Source organism: Muscardinus avellanarius (assembly GCF_963383645.1).
Source record: "Muscardinus avellanarius genome assembly, chromosome: 1".
In the NCBI taxonomy this organism is placed as follows: Eukaryota; Metazoa; Chordata; class Mammalia; order Rodentia; family Gliridae; genus Muscardinus; species Muscardinus avellanarius.
In genome coordinates, this window is record NC_137786.1 from 187,436,414 (window position 1) to 187,455,784 (window position 19,371).

General features: G+C 47.5%; 1 protein-coding gene across 1 annotated transcript in view; it reads right to left on the bottom strand.

The window, feature by feature from the left end:
• Positions 1-19,371, bottom strand: part of DKK3 (dickkopf WNT signaling pathway inhibitor 3) — a gene marked incomplete at both ends in the record, with an annotated part of 43,744 nt that overhangs the window by 13,890 nt on the left and 10,483 nt on the right. The window lies entirely within an intron of this gene.

A 19,371-nucleotide genomic window follows, 5' to 3' on the forward strand; every position in this document is an offset into this window, starting at 1 on the left:
CTTGGTTGCCAGCCGGAGTGCTGTGGGGAGGTGGTGGACAGTGGAGGAGGCGGGGCGTGGGGAAGGAAGTAAGGTCATTGAGGGTGCGCCTTTGAGGGGGATACTGGAACCAAGCCCTTTCCTATCTGGTTCACATTGTTTCCTTGCTGCCAGGAGGTGACCGGCTTTGCTTCCTGACATATTCCGCCATGATGGTCCGCCTTGTCATGACCCAAAGGCAATGGATCTGGCCGCCATGGACACTGTGGGCCTAAATAAACCTTTCATCTTTGCAAGTTGATTTCCACAGTAACAGAAAGCTGGGTAGCATACAGGGAAAGGCACAAATTGTGAAATGGAGCCCCCTGCCCTCCGGGCACCGGCACAATGGAGGCCAGTCAAGGTGGGCTTGCCTTGTGCAGCCAGGCTCAGACACGAATGCTTCACTCAGCCCCACAAGCCCACCTGGAGCTGCCTGCAAGCTCCAGGCTGCACGCTCACCGGCCCCGACGCAGCCCTGGAGCCCAAGTGCAGGCTGTCCAAAGTCCCCCAGGTGGCTGCAGGAGAAATGCCTCAGATAACAACAGAGCCATATTCTTGCCAGGTTCCCAGGAACTGAATCCGGACCTGGGTCCTTGGAGACGGTGCAGAGTGCCAGAAAGAAACAGAGCCGGCCTCACTCCTTTCCATCCCCACCCTCCTGAGGAGCTCTCCTGGGGTAGCCCTTGGAGGAGGCCTGGGGGAAGGGATCTGCTGAACTGGGGTTCTCTCTCGGACTCAGAGGTAAGAGTGGTGTTTCCTCACAGGCGGTGGAGAGCTCACATGCTCCGCACAGGGTGGCAGCAAAGAGGCCAGTCTCCAGCCAGCGGCCTCTCTGCCAATCAACCAGGCTCCTCACTGCAGACCCAGTTATTGTCCTAAAACACAAACCCGATTATGCATGTTTCTGATCATAATTGTCCTGAAAGCGAGGCCAGTCGAGGGGCCCCGGAGAAGGCTGAGGACTGCACTAATTCAATCAACACATAATTGGAGGAGACAACCTGCCTTCCAGGCCTGGGAACTGTCAGTCTCTATCTGTGGTACTGGCATAATAAAATCACGTGACGAGTAGGGAATGAGACAAAACAAGTGTGTCCCCAGTGCACAGGGCAGTGCCTGGACCCCCTGAAGCGTTCAATGCTCCCCCTCCCTTGGCATTGGTTCTCGCTTGCCCAACAACCTTCAGACCAACCCCAACCCCGCTTCCCCAGGACCTTGACATGAGATATGGGGTGTCCCTTCCTGGATGGGGTTCCAACATTCCTGCCACTGAAATGAGATGTGAAAATTTAAAACCTAGCTTTCTGGGTATATGTCAGTGAGATCTCAATTTTTTTTAGCTGGAAGGCTACTCATCTGACCTCTGGTTCACCACAGCTGTGAGTCCTATACGACCTTCATTCTGAGGGTGTCCTTCTACCATCTCCACCAACATTGACCTGAAGTTCAATCTCTGTCTGGCCTACAGATCTTTCTAGGGTCCGCTCCCCACCTGCTGTCCCACCTGATTTTCTGACCTTCCCAGGGTTCAGATTTCAGCTGATGCATATGGTATCCCTTACCTCCTTTATCTGCTGCTTTGTTTCTGAGAAGCAACACAAGTGTCTCCTCTGAGCTAAAGCCTTGCCTGGCTCTCCCCAGGGGGCAGCTGGCATCTCTGCTTTTTGCTGTCCTGGTCCTCAGTATCCACTCCAGGGGAAGTTGGTGAGGAGAGGGATACGTGTGGGCTTGAAAACCAACATGTGTCTACAAGACACACACTAGGGAAGCCAGGCTGCAGATGGTAGGACCGGGAGTGGCTGCACATGGCTGTGCACTCTGACGGGGAACCCTATCCAGCAGCTGTCATGTGACCCATGGCTGGCTGGTCACTGGCTTCTCAAGGCAACCCCAGGCAGGATGCACCTCCATCCCCAAAGTCCCTTGAACCTCTGGCCCCTTCTATACCCAGAGCACTTAGTGCCTCTTTGGATCCAGTGGTCCTTTCTAGAAATGGGAAGCTGGAATATCTGCCCCACCCTGGAAGGGCCCTCAGGCTCTGGTGGAAGAAGTAATGCTGCGGGACATTAAGGCTCTGAGGCCGCTCAGCTTCTGTTTAGTTCTCTCCCTCATCCCATGCCTGCCCTCTGAACCAAGCCGCCATGTTGTCGGGAAGTCCAAGCTACCAGGAGAGGACGGCAGCACTGGCTGAGGTCCTGGGCCATAGTCAGTGTAAAAAGAGCCTCTAGCTGTTCCAGCCTTAGCCATGAGTCACTCTTGTTTCTGGTCTGAGGTCTCAGACACCGGAACAGAGACAAACCATCCCACACTACTTTGTCCAGATTCCCAACCCACAGAACCTGGGAGCACAGTACATGTAGAAGTCTGGGGTAACATAATTGAACACAGTGCACCCTAACTTGCCCTGTGCTCTCCGGCCTTCCTGCTGAGGTGATGTGAAGGTGAGGAGCTCAGGGCTCAGCCAGTTGCCAGTGCCCATGAGTGGGGGATCACTTCCCTGCAGGTGGGCCGACTAGAAGCAACCAGAACCTAACCCTGGCAGGTTGTGCCCTCAGCAATCTCAGGAGGTCTCTCAGGAGGAAGCCCATCTCCACGCCCTCTGCTGGCCACTTTATAGCTTGGTGGCTGACTTCATGAACTTTGCATCCACTTTGACCCTGCTCGGCCTTCTTGGCTACTCTCTAAGCCAAACCAGCACCCTGCTCTTCTGCTTGTTCTCTGGGGGTTGGGGCGAGGGTAGGGCTGCGCAGACCAAGCTGGTGCTATGAACCCTGGTGAATTTCCTAAGCATCAGTTCCTGTGGGAGGCCGGGTCTCTGAGTCAGCTGCTGGAGGGGCTCTCTGGGTCCCTGGATGGTCTCTGAGGCACAAACCCCTTCCAAGCCCAGCCTTGGTCACCCTCCAGCCCGGGCTGGAGGTCCACAGTGAGGGTCTTTGTGCTTTCTTCCTTAAAATAAATGTTCCGAGCAATGGACATGGAGCACCAAAGCCACATGCGAGGGGTGACGTGTGCCCTCCAGGGTTGTCATGTGTCTGAGGGTCACGAGCACTCCTTGATTACAATTCTCTGGGATGTGGTGATAGCCCTCCTGGATGGAGACACAGGAGTTGTTACATCCAGGGAACTGTGAGAAGCCCTTCTGGGAAGGCTGACGGATGAATCAGGGGGAGGCCCCCATCTGGGTGTAACCCTAGTTGTCGGCTCTATCCCTGCCCGCTCTCATCCACACCGGGCCACCTCAGGCTCCTCCCTTCGCACCCTCTTCTTGCCGGTTGAGGGGTGACAGTAGCAGTCTGGCTCACATCATCACGCCTGCCCTGCACCCCCTTGCCTCCAGTCCTGCAGACCTTTAGCTACTCTGCACAGCACTCACCCCCAGCATCCTCAGCGCTAGCATCTGCCCCAGACAGGTCACGTTCAGCCTGGATGGCAGCAGCGCCACTGTCATAGACAAGGAGTGACCAGCGCCAGTCTTCAGGGCACAGGTCAGGATGATGCTCCAACATGGCCTCCTGGGGTAGCTGTGGCTGTGTCTCCACCCTCAGTAAACTCCACATACAGGCCCTAATGAAAATCGCCATTCTTTCAAACACAGCACTTAGGACTAAGCTTAGTCACACAGTGCTGACCTGAACTCAGCTAGGCCTGGAGTTGTTTGTGTGATAGGTCGTGTGATTCTTCCATCTTTCATTGGAGAAAAGAAAAACGGGGGAGGGGGCTGGAGGTCAGGGTCAGGGCGAAAGCATCCTCCAGCCTGTTCAGTATTGACGCAGAGCCAGCTCGGCTCTAAGAAGCTTCTGCTGCTCAGTCCCGTGGCTATCCTCAGACACGCCCTCTGTCATGGGCTCAGGCAGAATTTCTCCACATCCACTCAGCTGGTTCCTTGTTTACTATTTTTATGAGTCAGAAAGCTAATGTGGACTAACCCAACCCCTTAAATCTGTGTTCTCTCTGCCTCGGGCCCCTCCTTACTTGGAGACAGTGCCTGCACAAGTATCTTAATTCTCAGAGTCTAGACCTCGACTTCAGCCCCAGAGAACTGACGCAGATGCAGATGACCACCTCTTTGTGGTCATCTTTGTCTCTCCTCCTCTTTGTTCACCCAAAGGTCTGGTGCTGGAGCCTTCAGCAGGGCCTGCGGGATCTTGTTCGTGAACAGGATTCTAATGGTTAAGGGGTTAGACCCCTCCTGACACATGGGTTGATTCCCCTGACGTCACATCTGCATCCTGAAGCGGGGCTGTTGGTGGCTACAGAGTGAGGCAGAGGCAGGAGGCACTCCTTCATGGGGTCAGGTGCCTGGCTGTAGTTGAGGCCTCGGCCTTCTGAGAGAAAGGCCAACCTTGGCTGAGGTCGTGGGCAGCACGTCTCTAAGGCTCTGCAGCCGCGGTACCTGGGCTCGGAGACAGCAGGTCCCGCAGACTCCTCCATCTGATCCAAACCTCAACTCCAGCATTCTCCAGGTACCTCACAAGCTAGTGGTCGGCATGTTTTTCAAACTCCAGTTTCCCACAAATTATTCTTCACAGTCCTCAGGATTCAAACCACCTGAGTTGGGAGGCCGGCACTGCTTAGGGAAATAGTCCTGTCTAGAAGAGAGGAGATTCCACACTAGGAAAGAACCAGTAAGATCCCTTCAACAACCTCCCCATGGGGACCCATGAGGCCATGTCATCTAAGCACCCAAGAGGCCCCAGTGTGGACATTGGCCATTGACCTTTTTTTTTTTTTTTTTTTGCAGTACTGGGGATGGAGCCCAGGGGCATTCTACCTCTGGGCCATACCCCCAGACCTATTTTTTTATTCTTTATTTTTTTATTTTTTTTAACTTTTTTTTTTATTGGTGCACTGTATTCATACATCATAGTGGGATACAAACTTTTGTAGACATACATGCACACATCGCCCAGTCAGCCCCCACCCGATCCCCACCCCATTCTCTCCCCATCCCTCCCTCCCATGCTTGGCTTAGTGGTTGACATCTAGTATTATAGCAATTTATCCAAAATTAAAAATGATAATCTCACATAACAGTTTCATTTCTCTGATACCAAGCTTTTGATGACTTAAAGATAACATTTCAATATTTCTTTTTACTTTCTTTCTTACCAGAGAATATTTTTTTCTATTTTTTTTAGGTGAAACTATCATATATTTATATATTTATTTTTCAGGAAAAAACTCTATCCTAATATGGAATATGGACTCTAGATACCCAAAACGATCTTGAAATAGAACAAAGCTAGAAGATATATATTTTCTGATTTCAAACCATATAAAGCTACAATAATTGAAACAGTGTAGTACTCTTCTAAAGGCAGATATATAAACCATTGGAGTTAAATAAAAGCCTAGAGCTAAATTCTTCCCTATATTGTCAAGTTATTTTTGACAAGGTTTCCATGAACATTTGGTGGTAGAAATAATAATATTTTAACTAAATATTGTTGAAACATAATAATTACATGGAAAAGAATAAAGTTGGACCCTTACCTAATCCCATATACAAGTATTAACTCAAAATAGATAAAAGACCTAAATATAAATCTTAAGACTATAAACTTTTAGGAGAAAATCTGGGTCATAAAACCTCACAACACTGAAATTGGCAGTGATTTCTTGGATATGATTTCAATGGCACAGGCAACAGAAGAGTATACAAACTCCCTAAAAAATAAAAAAAAAATTGTATATCCAAAGACAATGTAAACAGAGTTAAAAGTTACTAATAGAATGGGATAAAATATTTCCAAATGCTATATCTGAAGGTATATTAATATTCCAACTAGAAATCCTAAAAATTAACAACAATAAAGGCAAACAATACAATTTAGAGATAGGTAAAAGACTAACATAAGTAATGAATCTCCACAGATAACCAATCTTAGTTGTCTGTTGGATAGAAACTCTTGTTTCTCTGGTTCTGGTGTGTGTTACCTATTTCTTCTTTGTAGTTGATCTCTTTGAGTATTTTCTCTAGCGCTGGGTTTGAAGACATAAATTCCTTCAGTTTCTGTTTGTCATGGAAGCTTCTTATTTCTCCATCTAATTTGATAGAAAGTTCTGCTGGGTAGGAATTTTTGGCTGGAAGTTGTTTTCTTTCAGAGTTTGGAATATGTTACTCCAAGCCCTTCTGGCTCTCATGACTTGGTTTGGGAAGTCTGGAGTGATTCTAACTGGTTTGCCTCTGAATGTCACTTGGCCCTTTGTTTTTGTTGCCTTTAAGATTCTCTGCTTGGCTTCCACATTGGTCATTTTGACAATTATGTGGCGTGGGGATCCTCTTCTCCGATCCTGTCTAAAGGGAGTTCTATAAGTTTCCTGGATCTGTGTATCAACCTCTTGCTCTATGTCTGGAAAATTTTCTGCTATTACTTCCTTGAAGAGATTGTTGATCCCTTTGGTTTCACTTTCTTTTCCCTCCTCTATTCCAATTATTCTTAGGTTAGCTCTCTTAAAATGGGCCCATATTTCTTCAATGTCAGATTCCTGCTGTCGGATATTTTTTCCTAGATTAGAAACTATGCGTTCATTTTTGGAATGATCATCTTCAAAGAGCGAGATTCTGTTCTCCATGTGTTCTAATCGGTTGTTTGTGCTTTGAATTGAGGCCTTTACTTCATTAATTGCATCCTTTATCTCTTTTTGGCTCTCTCTGAGTTCTTTTCAAAGCACCTCTATTATTTCTACAGTTATTTTCCTGATTTGATCTTCTAGAAATCTCTGATTTTCTGTTTTATCGGGTTCTGATGTTGTGGGGTTGTGGGCATTCATTGCTCCAGTATTATTCCTCTTTCCCATGATTTCGGATGTTTGTGCCTTCTCTGGGTTCTTCCCTTGGGTCACTATGACTTCACTTAAGGTGTTCTGGATCTCAAGTCAGTAGTATCTCAGACCCCACTACTCCTTTACTGGGTTGTATCACAGAGTCTCTGACCCAGAGAGTCGATAGAGGCTGCTTTAGACTGTGGGGGGTGCCAGGTTGCACGTTCTCCTATGGTGTGATATCTCTGCCACCGCCCCCCCCAATGGGTCAAGTCCCAGGGAGTACAGTACTGGGATTTCTCCTCTGTGGCCCGCAATTTGACTCACTGTTCTTGAGTATGCAGATGTAGCTGTACTGGATTCAGTGAATTCTCTGCTGCTGCCGCCGGTGGCAATATGGCGCCGCTGCTACACCCTCGGCTGTGAGGCTGGCGTATTTCTTCTTGGTTTTGATTTCCACTCTGAATCCCTGCGGCGTGTGCTGAGCTCAGCCACTGGGAGCTTTAGATTTTACCTGCGGCAAGAAATCCCACCTGGCTGTCCGCAGCGGCTCACCTCGGCTTGCTGTAGCCATCTGGTGAATTTGCCGCTGCCGCCGGCAGTATGGCGCTGCTGCTGCGTCCTCGGGCGTGAGGCCGGTTATCTCCTCTGTGGCTCTGAGCTCTGTTCTCAGTCTGCTTTCTCTCTGGAGCCTGGTGATTTTTTTGTTTCTCTGGTGATGGTGTTTTCTGGCTATGAAAGGCGCTGATTTTGTGGTAATGGAGATTGGTTGTTAGCGGGGCTCTTAAGCCCCGCTTTTCTCGGTCGCCATCTTCCTGGAAGTCCTCCCCTTTATTCTTTATTTTGAAACGAGGTATCACTGATTTGCAAAGGGCCTCACTAAGTAGCTGAGGCTGTCCAAGAACCGCGATCCTCCTGTCTCAGCCTTCTGAATGCTGAGATTACAAGTGTGTGCCACCACGCCCAGCTGACCACTGACCTTTTTTAAGATACGGGGCTTACCCTTTTTTGTGTTATGGGTCCCTTTGGCAACTAAATGAAGCCTATGAACTCCTTCTCAGAATAATGTATTTAGATGGATAAAGGAAAGCACACAGGATTGCAAAGGAAAATGACCACTGACCACACTGAAATATGATTATCAAAATATTCTAAGCTGCTGTATTTTACAGACTACTTATATACTGGATCAAGTGGCAGGTCTAACAGCCATCATGATTTCTAAGTAGTGATGAGCACACTCACTATTTCAAGACATGCAATGACATGACGAGAACACAAAAATATCTGTGACTGCTATTGATATAAAGGTAGAGCTCATAATAACGTGGTCCTGGTCCTATGTTGAAGTTGGAGGAAATTTAACTTAGAAGTTACCAAAAATAAAGGTGTCTTTCTTTTCCCTGACCTCTAAGCAGATCAAAGAGGTCATTCTGTTGCGTTAGTGCCATTGATCTATCACCCTCCTCTAAAAGTATATCCTAAAGAATTCCCTCAATTTCCTTTTTTTTAAAAAAAGAAAGTAGGAGAAGATGAGGAAAATTTAAAGCAACACAAAAATAAAAGCAAAGTTGTTTTCCTCAATACAGAAGTCACCTCCCCAGCTGCGGGCAGGGCCATGGAGGCATGGGTCTCTCCTGGACTCCCAAACCCTCAGGCTTTTTTTCCTGCCCTTAGAAATTATTTTTCCTCTTTCCATAACACGACCCACAAAATTCTTCCACAGTGAAGTAAAAATATAAAATAAACAAGGGTGAACTTTAAAACTTTTCAAGTTAAGCCATTATGTTAATGAGCCTAGAAAAAAGCCTTGTTTCACTGACGGGTAAACATGCTTTGACATTATTTTGCAGCCATGTTGTATTTGCTTCACCCTCGTGGTCTGGCAGAGGACACGGAGTTGGGGGGGTACAGCACGTGCAGAAGGCCTAGGGTGCACCCAGGCCCGTGCCTCAGGCCCCTGGAAACCACCCGTCCTCATGGTGGTCACAGTGCTGCCCTCTGGGGCTCCAGGACTGTGACATGTGTCCGAAAAAGAACCCAGCCACAGCAGCCAAGTCTGAATTCTGGCCTCTGACCTGGCCTTTCTGCTGCAGGATGTGATATGTGTTCTCCCTGGGGAAGCGGTCCCCAGAGATGTCCTTCAGGAAACAGGGTCCTGGAAGCAGCGGTAAAAGCAAAGGCTGCTGGCTGGGGACTTGTGCGTGGGGGCCGAGCCTACGTCCTGCTGCTTCGATGGAGTCTGCTGGCCTCTGCCCAGCTTAGGGCCTGGGACACCTGCCTGGGCGCAAGACCGCTTCTGTCTTCTGGCCTGGGTACTCTTCCATTCTAACCGCTCCTCTCTCTGCCCCGTCCCTGCTTCCTCTTCTGAGAGGTCCTAGATTATGGGACTGTGGAAAATTCCACATCATGATGTCACTGAAATGTGTCAGTGGCCAGTGCCATCAGACGCAGCAGGCCACCGCTCACAGTGCTCCTCAGTGGTGGCTGAGAGTGCTCTTCTGCAGGGACAGCAAGTCTGATACTTGGTCCATGGCCAGGACGAAAGGGATTGGGTGAGCGAGCCCTCAGTTTCTGAACCATTCTCCTCTGACCATCTCCTTCCTCGCAATCCCAAGGAGCTCCGCCATCCTGGGAGGGAGAGACCCTGTACGCACCGTCATAATGTGTGTGTGTGTGTGTGTGTGTGTGTGTGTGTGTGTGTGTGTGTGTTTGGTACTGGGAACTAAACCCTGGGACATTCTACATTGGAGGGAGGGGTGTTGTTCAGTGTCACTTGGTATAAATGATACAACCTGTATTCAAGTGGCAGAAGATTTATGACACTCTTCAAGTCCACCCAAAATTTTGGCTGTGAACTTTCATGCCTTTTTCTACATGAAACATATCTTTTTATTGAAATAGCCAAAATTGAGTTCATATTTAATTCTACTATATAACTGTCTACCATGACTTTTGGGGGGAAGGAGGGGTCCTGGGGATCTAACCCAGAAGCTTTCTATGCTGAGCTACACTCCCAGCCTTTTTAGTTTAAAACAGGGCCTCACTAATTTGCTGAGTTACTTTTGATTTCATGAATCTTTATTTGTGGTTCCCTGAAAAATCCATTTCTAATGCAAAGAAGACTATATTGCAATGAACTTGAACTGTATACAGCTGCTACAATAATGTCAATAGTGATGGTAATGCTAATATAACTAAGATTTAATAAGCACTCGCTACATCTCAGACAGTCTGCTAATTACAGTGAACACATTGTTTTATTTAATACTCCAGGTATTATCCTCATTTTGAAAAAATAGGGCTGGGTCTGTAGCTCAGAGGTAGAATCCCCCTGGGTTCCATTCCCAGTACTGCAAAACAAAAACAAAAACAAAAAACCTGGAGTTTACTCAGATGAATTACTTAATTGACTGATAGCTCCCAGGTGTGAGGCAGAGAAGCTAAGACTCTCCCCAAGTCCCTTTGCTCTTAGGTTGGCTGGTCTATACCCGTGGAACTACTATCTGCATCAGGGGTGTTGGTTAGCATGTCATAGCAACACTGGGAGATCCTAAAGGGGGAAGCAGCATCTAATTCTTTTGCAGGTGAATGGTTGCAGTATATAATTTTTTATATTGGTGCACTGTAATTGTACGTCATGAAGAAGTTCGGAAGGATAGAGACATTCGGGCACACAGCCCTTGGTACGCTGTCCCCAGCTCCCACCCCGCTCCCTCACCCTCCCCGTGCACAACATTGGGATCGGCATTCATAATTCTGGGTATGTACATCATGTCCAATGACTTGTTTCCTTCGTGGAGCCTCCCCACACCCACACCTGCCTCCTCCTCCTCCATCACTCCATTAGGGCCTCTCCTCCTTTGTCTAGTCGCCTTGGGAATTTCTTTCAGGAGACTATGGGGTGGGGCAAGGGTCTCATAATGCAGGTGTGGAGGGGGCGAAGATTCCTAAGTGGTCTGAAGAGCACATTTTTGGAGATGAAGCTAGGTGCAGCCCAAGCCTGCACTTACTCAGGCCTGGGGTTCCACACACTGGTGAGAGTGCGGACCACGGGCAAGAACCTTGGGTCTGTGGTCTTGGTTAGGCCTCAGAGACACCCCTGAGACTTGGATGTCATGCTGTTGGTTGCTGCTGGGGCTAAGGAAGGCATCGCCTTATCTAAGGGCAGCAGAGGCCAGGAGGTTTTAGACAATCCTTCAGCTCAAATTAGGCCCTGTGTCTCCTGGTGCCTTCAGTCATGAAGCACTAGTTAAAAAATGCTCTACTTTACACAAATATCTAAGATAATACAGCCATTAGGGGAAAGAGTATAGCAGTTCCTCAGCAAATTCAAAACAGATTGACCATATAATCCAGAAATTCTACTTCTGGCTAAGTATCCAAAAGAACTGCAAGCAGGGTTTTGAAGAGACGCTGGCACTGCTGTGTTTACAGCAGCATTATTTACAATATCCAAGATATGGAAATAATCCGTGTCTATTGGCTAATAGATAAGCAAAATGTAATACACTATATAGACACACACACATATACTTATTTATATATATGTATATACATACATACACATAATGAAAACTTGGCCTTAAAACGAAAGGAGATTCTGGCACATACTACATGGATGAACACCCTGAGGACATTATGTTAAGTCACAAAATGACAAGTACTGTCTGATGCTCTTATAATGAGGTACCGAGAATAGTCAAACTCAAAGACAAAGTAGACCACTGGTTGTCAGAGGTCAGAGGGATTTCAGGTGTGGGCCACCAACCACATATTTATCACAATTTTTTAAAATGTCTCATCTAGAGCACAGGTTTTGGAAGTTGGGGATGAGTAAAGCCTCAGCATTTTACCTTCTTTAGCACGACTCTGCCATCTAATTTCCCTGAGCCTCCGTTACTCCACCTGTAAAGTGGGGTTGGCAGGCATCCTCCCTGCACGGCTGTCCTGGGGTAGATGGGAGGAGCTAGATACCCGCAGCGCAGAGCCTCGCGCACAGCCGGGGGCTGCACAAGCAGCAACTTCTACTTCAGTCTGCACCTCTTCCTATCTCTGTCATGCCGGGCCCTCAGCATTGTTGAGCACTCGGTCACATCACAGCACTACAGGCTGGGGTAAACCGTTGCAGGATTTACCCTGAAAATGAGAACTAGGTGGATTTGGAGAGGGGTTGGTTAATGTGGTCACTTTCTGAGTCATAGTGACTAAATCGGGGAATGTTGTGATCCTTGATGTTATTTTAAAAACAAAATGGACGCAGGAGCTTGATGAGTGTTTTTGAATGACGCCAGGTGAGGAAGAACAGGGCTCTAAATATCTGACGGCCAAGAAGCAAGGCCTCTCCATGAGTGTTGTCCAGGCTTGTCTGCCAGAATCCAGGTCCCAGGGGCAGCGGACGGCCACTTGCCTTACAGAGGAGCTGCTCTGTCCTGCCAGGGCCAGGCTCCTCCGAGACCACAGAACTTGGCTGTTCTGTAGCTGACGCCATCGGCCGAATGAGATTTCAAGTTTGATCACTGTCACTTATCTGGCCTGGTGCCAAGCAAAAGCCGGGTGCTCTGTTTCTATGTAAAGGTTTCCAGATTTTCAGGCCTGAAACCGGGCTTTTGGCTGGGTACAGGCTTTGCAACCCAAAGGGGACTCAGGCCGCAAGATTCAGCAGGATTGAAGAGAACCCTGTTCCTAGCAATGCCTCTGCCATCTAAACCACATCTTCCTGGCTCTTCCCTCTAGGGTTTGTGTGGTGCCTTGTAACAGTACACAGTACAGAGCACATCAAAGCATCGAAAATTCAGGGCACATTGCTAAGTCAGCATGTACTCCTAACTCCTCGGCTTCCTGGTCCAGTTTCCACTCCTCTTCAGCTCTAGCTCCAGCCCTAGCGTTTGAAACTAGTTACTGTTTCTCAAACATGGTCTTTTCCCCTCAGTACCTCCTTGGTTTAAACGAAGAATACTCTGCAAGAAATGCCTTTCCTCTCCACAAATGAGCATTCCTAGACACCATTCAAAATACATCCTGGCTGCCATCTCTTCCAAGAAGCATGAAGGGTCTTCCCACTTGGAAGGTGATGAGAGAGCCTGGCTATTTTTGCAACAGTAGCAGAAGGTGTGAGTCTCCTTAGTCAGAGACAAAGGATTTTCTTGTAGCAGCAGTGAAGATGCAGGGAGTCTGTCCTCTGCTCCCCAGGTTCCACAATGAGTCACCGAGGCCAACACGGATGTTGTGGATACACCAGGCACATCGATTGCATGTGCAGGAATCTAAAGCTTAATGAACTCAAACCTTTTATAATAGGCTGCAAACACCTGCTCTCTGCCATGGAGGGAGGGCTGTATCCCCCAAGGCCATTGACCATACAACATCCTTAAAAAAGACAAGTCTGCAAAGCTGGCTGTGGTGACTCCAGCTTGTAATCTCAGTACTTGGGAGGCTGAGACAGGAGGATCGCAGGTTCACAGCCAGCCTCAACTACTTAGTGAGGCCCTCCACAACTTAGTGAGACTCAGTTTCAACATAAAAAAGTAAAACAGGGCTGGGGGTATAACTCAGAGGCCCCTCGGTTCAATCCCCAGTATCATAAAAAATAAGAGACAGTTCAAAATGAAAGGGCAGTTAGTCCCTCTGCTTATAGAATGAGCGGAAACAGGAGCCACCATGGAGACTGGTCTCCCAACGATGTCTTCCCCGACTCCTGACCTGGCCCCTGCACCATGTGCCCTCCACGTCTTGTACCATCTCTGCTTTAGAGATTACACAGCTTGTTGTTTTGGTCTACCACTAGCCTAGTTACCCTTTAATGCTAGAAACTTTTACACTGCCCAAAACAGTAGGTATTCATAAAAAAGGATAAACCACAGAATGAGTTGAGCAATTAATTCTGGGCATCTTGATAGGCATGAATTGGGGGCAATCAGAAAATAACAAATGGCTGATATTTACTGACTTCTTCATTTTGTGTTTCAGGTACTGTATGGTGGTTTGGACCTGGATTATTGTACTTTATCCTCATGATAATACCATATAGAATGGATTTCTGTTACTCCTTTTTTTTTTTAACTTGGAGAAACCAAAGCAAAGAGCATTTAAGAACTGAACCAAAATCACACAGCTAATAAGCATCAGGGGTGCTACTTGAATGGGATCCTGCCTGTGCCCAGTCCTCAAAGACCTTGCTCAAATGCTTCTCCTGCCAGGAGTATGTAATGCCTGGGTGTTTATGGAGGCAGAAGAGGGAAGGGGCCAGTGCCTATGTTTTTGTATTTGCAGGGAGGAGGCAGTAGCCCCAAAGTAAGGGCTGTCCTCATCGCCTCACCCCCAGGGCCCTGAACTCTCACCTGGTCCTTCAGGGGTCTCCCCACTCTCAACTTGGTCTTGAGAGTAGCTTGGAATGGGAAACCAACCTGTCTCCTTGACAGAGAAGCGATAAGGTCAGCTTGAGAAGGTTCCTGTGTCTGCTACAACCCCAATTCCCAAACAGCCGCTATCCGCCTTTGCTTGACTCATCGAAATCACATGAGCACAAAGCTCCTCGATTCACCTCCCAGATGACCATGCAACTCCTAGGAATTACAGCATGAAAACACTTGCGAATCACTTAAAAATATAGATGCATGTTTTTACCAAACTTCTAAATAATTTACAAGGTCTTAAAAATGTTTTTCAAATACAAGAATCTATAAGGGAAGTCTCTGAAAATAAATCCCCCCAGAGATTCCTACCATTAATGACTTAGTATGTATTTTACCAAGCTTCATTATGCACACTTTTTTCTAAAGATGATATTTTATGTATTATATGCATATATTTTATATGCTGTATATATTATGTACATTGCTCTGAATTGCTTTTTAACTTAACATTTTATTGAAGATATCCTTTTATACCAACTTTTATGGTACTCATTTATTAACTTCATAGTATTTTTTTATAGTACTGGAGATTGAACCCAGTGGCATTCTACCTCTGAGCTATACCCCCAGCCCTTTTTTTATCCTTTATTTTGAAACAGGGTCTCACTAAGTTGCTGAGAGCCTCACTAAGTAGCTGAGGCTGGCTTCGAACCCATGAGATCCTCCTGTCTCAGCCTCTCAAGCGTGGGGATTACAAGCGTGTGCCACCACGCCTGGCTTTTATCCTTTATTTTGAAACAGGGTCTCACTAAGTTGCAGAGGGCCTCACTAAGTAGCTGAGGCTGAACTCCAAAGTATTTGATTTTGGATGTGGAACAATTTATACCTAATAAATTCCTTTTTGAAAGATATTTAGGTTGAGAAGAGTACAACTTAAATTGAGGAGAGTATAATTTACTATCCCAGATTATAATTCAGAAAGAAATCCAGCCAGGAGTCATGGTGGCACATGCCTGTATTCCCAGAACTTGGGAAGCTGAGACAGGAGGATCACAGGTTCAAGGACAACCTCAATAACTTAGCAAGACCTTCAGCAACTTAGTGAAACCCTATTTTGAAATAAAAAATAAAATAGGGCTGGGGTGTAGATTGGAGTTAGAATGTCCCTGGGTTCAATCCCCAGCAGCAGAAAGAAAGAAAGAAACAAAGAAAGAAAGAAAGAAAGAATCAATCTGACCCCATATAAACCACTCACTCACATCAATTTTATTTGGGGATTATTTACCCATCTCTAAGAATAATACAGCTTTCTTTGATTTTCCCTATAATTTATTTGTACTGGATTAAGGCATACTTGTTCAGAAATCGCAAAGTTAAATTATGAAACACAGTGTGGCCACATTCTGTGTGCTTACAGAACCATGGAACTGGACATTCACACCAGACTAAGCTGTCATCCTTAGGGCAAAAGGTCCGTTTTCTTCTGCAGGAACCAGCACATGCCCTGCCAACCTCAACCTGGGACCTATCAGCAGGGGACCATCAGTCCCTCCTCTTCTCATTCATCTAGGCCATCTCTCCTTCCATCTCCTTCCAACATTTACCCCATCACAGGAGATGTGCATGGAGGACAACCCTAGGAACAGAGCTCAGAGCTCCTGTAAAGCATTCACTCAGAGGGTGAGGCCAGGGGCTGCTGAATGAAATTAGCCCGAGGTTACACCAGCAGGAAAAAGAGGCCAGTCAGCTTCCAGACTAATTTGTTCTCCTAGCAATGGGTTTCTGGAAACCAAGGGAGAACCAATTAGAACCCAACTTTAATTACTTTTTGATAATAATGAGTCCCACATAAAGAGTCTTTGTAAACCTTGTCACAGGGATAATAATTCAGCTCCCTTGACGATGCAGAGACAGCGTTGAGGGCAGAGGCCGTGAGCACTGGGGCAGGTGGAACCCAGGTCTGCCTGGATCTGGCTTCTCCATCCTGCCGCAAGACTGACAGAAAGGGAAGAATTCATTCCTGAGACTTGACCTCCCAGCCCTCCTGGGACCAGCAGGACTCCTCAGAGGGCAGATCCTCTGGGAACTGACTCAGTCTCCCTAGAAGGCAGCCCCTCCCTTGGTACATTTTTGTTAACCCCAGTGACAGACCTCCTGGCATTCTCTGATGTTCATGAACTTGATGGGCTGCAGAGTGAGATCGGGGCCCAGGGAGGCGGCAAGGCCTCCACCTCCCTGTCTTTCCTGCATGAGGGATGAGCTCATGAGGATGAGTTCAGGGGAAGAGAAAAGCAGGGAGGAACTGGGGAGAAAGGTCATCCACAAGCTTTTTCTGCCCACATTCAGGGAAGTCTCTCTGCCACCCTAGGGAGGACATGCTTACTGCTTAGAAACAACAACAACAACAACAACAACAAAACCTTCCAAGAGTCTGGCCATGGTTTAACATTCCATTCCCCTGGGCTCCAACACGAAGAACAAGTAAACTATTCTCAAAACAGTGAAGGCGCTGGTTTCGGTCTCCAGTCCAAACATCACCACCAGCAACGGTCACTCTCAGGAACCAGGACCTCACTGCGTCACCCAAACTTCTACTGCCTAGGCATTTTTGATAACAAAATTGTCCACCTGTGGAATCAGAAGCATTGACCGGTTCCTTGGAGTTGGTTGTACACAAGTGAACCTGTAGCTTCAAACTAGGTGTATTCAAGTGGAAAACAGACTTTCTGCTATAGCACCTTGGAAGATGAAAACAGAAAGGCAACAAATGCGAGACACGCTGAGCCTCGTGGCTGTGAGCTGTGCTTCAGTGAGAGGATGCGTCCTTTCAGAATGGTGCCCTGGCTGGCTGGAATGGAATCTTTTATAAATAAAGGCTTCCTGCTATTGCATAATGGCTTGTCCACTCTCTAGCTTCTCACACACATTCCTACTAATCCCCCAGCATGAAAGTAGCGCAGTACTGGTCAGCCTACCCACTGGCCCGTGAAAGAGGTCAGGCAGAGGGCTCAGCACAAAAGCCCTTCCCCCTCCCCTCATCCCGGGATGTCAGACCACATCACCACTGCCAGAGCGCTCAGGTGAAATAACAAGCCAGCGGAGGTGCCCTTCCCCCTCCCATTTAACTATAAAAACAGGCCAACACCTTAACAGACTGTGCACAATTTTTAGACAGGCATATAGTGTTTCTGTCTGCAACTTCGTGTGAACCTCCTCAGGTTTCCACGTTTATTATTACACATACCAGCATTTAAAGGAAAATATGGAATGCTTGTTGATTATTTTTAATCAAATTCATCTGGGAATCTTAAAGCCTGAAGATTGAGCCACTGTTTATGGTGCTTTAAGGTTTGAAGAGCCTGTGATATTTGTCCTTTGGACTGACACATCTCTTTTCCTTTGAATAGATTGTTTCTGCAGTGTGCAGCACAGTTCAGAACCAACTGTAAAAATCATTAAACTGCAAAACTAGGGAAGGGGATGGGGCGACAATTCACGACCCTCCCCATTTCTTTAAAAGGGAACCCAGTCTTCATAGCTTCCTGCTCAGAAAAAAAGGAGCTCCACACCTCTGTCAAGGCGGTGCTTCAGCCCTGGCTCAACTGTGTTAGGATGAAGTGAGCCCAGAAAGGGAAAGGAGGCTGAATGGCAGAATGCTGTGGACACAACAGACATCCTGCTTCCTTGACTCTTAACAGGCCTATGACGTTGAGCCAGCTCTGCAGTGAGCTACAAACACCATCTCTGCCACGTGACACCCCCTTCAGGGCGGCTTGAGAAGTCTCCAGCCTAAAGCCCTGTGGGATTTGCCAGACACTGGCCAGCCAAGCATCAAATCCTCTGGGCTTCTTTCTACCCTAACTGGCATTTATTCCCACAGAGGAACTCAACAAACTCACATCTTCAGGGCCTGAGCAGAGAAACTTGAGAGCCGGGAGTGGCAGCGCAGGCTTGTAATCACAGCACTTGGGAGGCTGAGACCGGAGGATCGCAGTTCGCGGACAGCCTCAGCTACTTAGTGAGGCCCTCTGCAACTCAGTGAGACCCGGTTTCAAAATAAAGAATAAAAAATAGGGCAGGGGGTGTAGCTTGGAGGTCAAATGCCCCTGGGCTCCCTCCCCAGACCCGCAAAAAAAAAAAAAAAAAGAAAGAAAGAAAAACTTGACAAGTCTCTGCCCTTCTAGGTTTCTCTGATCTATTGTCCTACTTCAGCCTCTTGTATCCTTGGATGGTAGGACAGAGGGGTCAGGTTATACATTGCACATGAGTGTCACCCGTTACCCCATGACATGATCCTGTGTGGGCAGGCGTGGAGATTCTGGCTTCCTGGCTGAATCCTGCAGCAGGGCTACACATGAGCATACCAGGCCATGCACGCTTGGGAAACTGGCAAGAACTCACAGCACACAGCACTGTAGTGAAGACAGCCATGCCCCGTCCCCAGCACACTGCTGGCATCGTTGAGAACTGGTCTCTTACCTACCCCCACTCTCAGAATCTCAGTATCTCCATCACAGGGCTCAAAGCCTGACACGGCTGCTTCCCTTGGGGCTGGAGTGGGAGCATGCGGTGTGCATGTTGCAGCTGTGCTCCACAGGCGCGGATGTGCTCACAGGCAGGCTGCCCCACACGGGGCTCTGAGAAGTTCCCAAACAAAGCGGAACTGTCATGCAATATAAACTTTTTTAAACTGGAGGACAAAGTCTTTTTTCTAATATACAGCCCTTTGAATTCTGTTTGCCTGACCCTTTCCACTCCTGTGGCTTCTGCTCACACCCTCTATCCCACACCAGACCCCAAACACAGACATAACTCAAAAGTACTCTAGGCTTTCCCTCCAGGAACCCTGATAGTATCCTGAGGCTACCTGGCTGCCTCTGGTTTTGCTTCCTTCTCTCTTTCCATCTTAGGAAGATGGCCTCTTCCTCCTTAGTTCACCCATCATTGCTTCATAGGCCTCTGTACTTGAGCTAAGAGATGGTGAACATCATTACCTTACTTCAAGATAAACTCTTGCCTCCAGCCGTCAAGCCAGTGCCCTTTCCCCTCCACTGCATAGCTGCCATCACCCCCCAAAACCCTCACACGGTGGGGCATCACCTTCACACAGCTGGCCAGACTCCTAGTCTGCACAAAACATCAGCCAGCTCCAGACTTTTGAGCATCATGCCAAAAACAAGCAAAAATGAGCAAAGAAAATATTTTTTTTTTCTGACTACCAACCAAGACA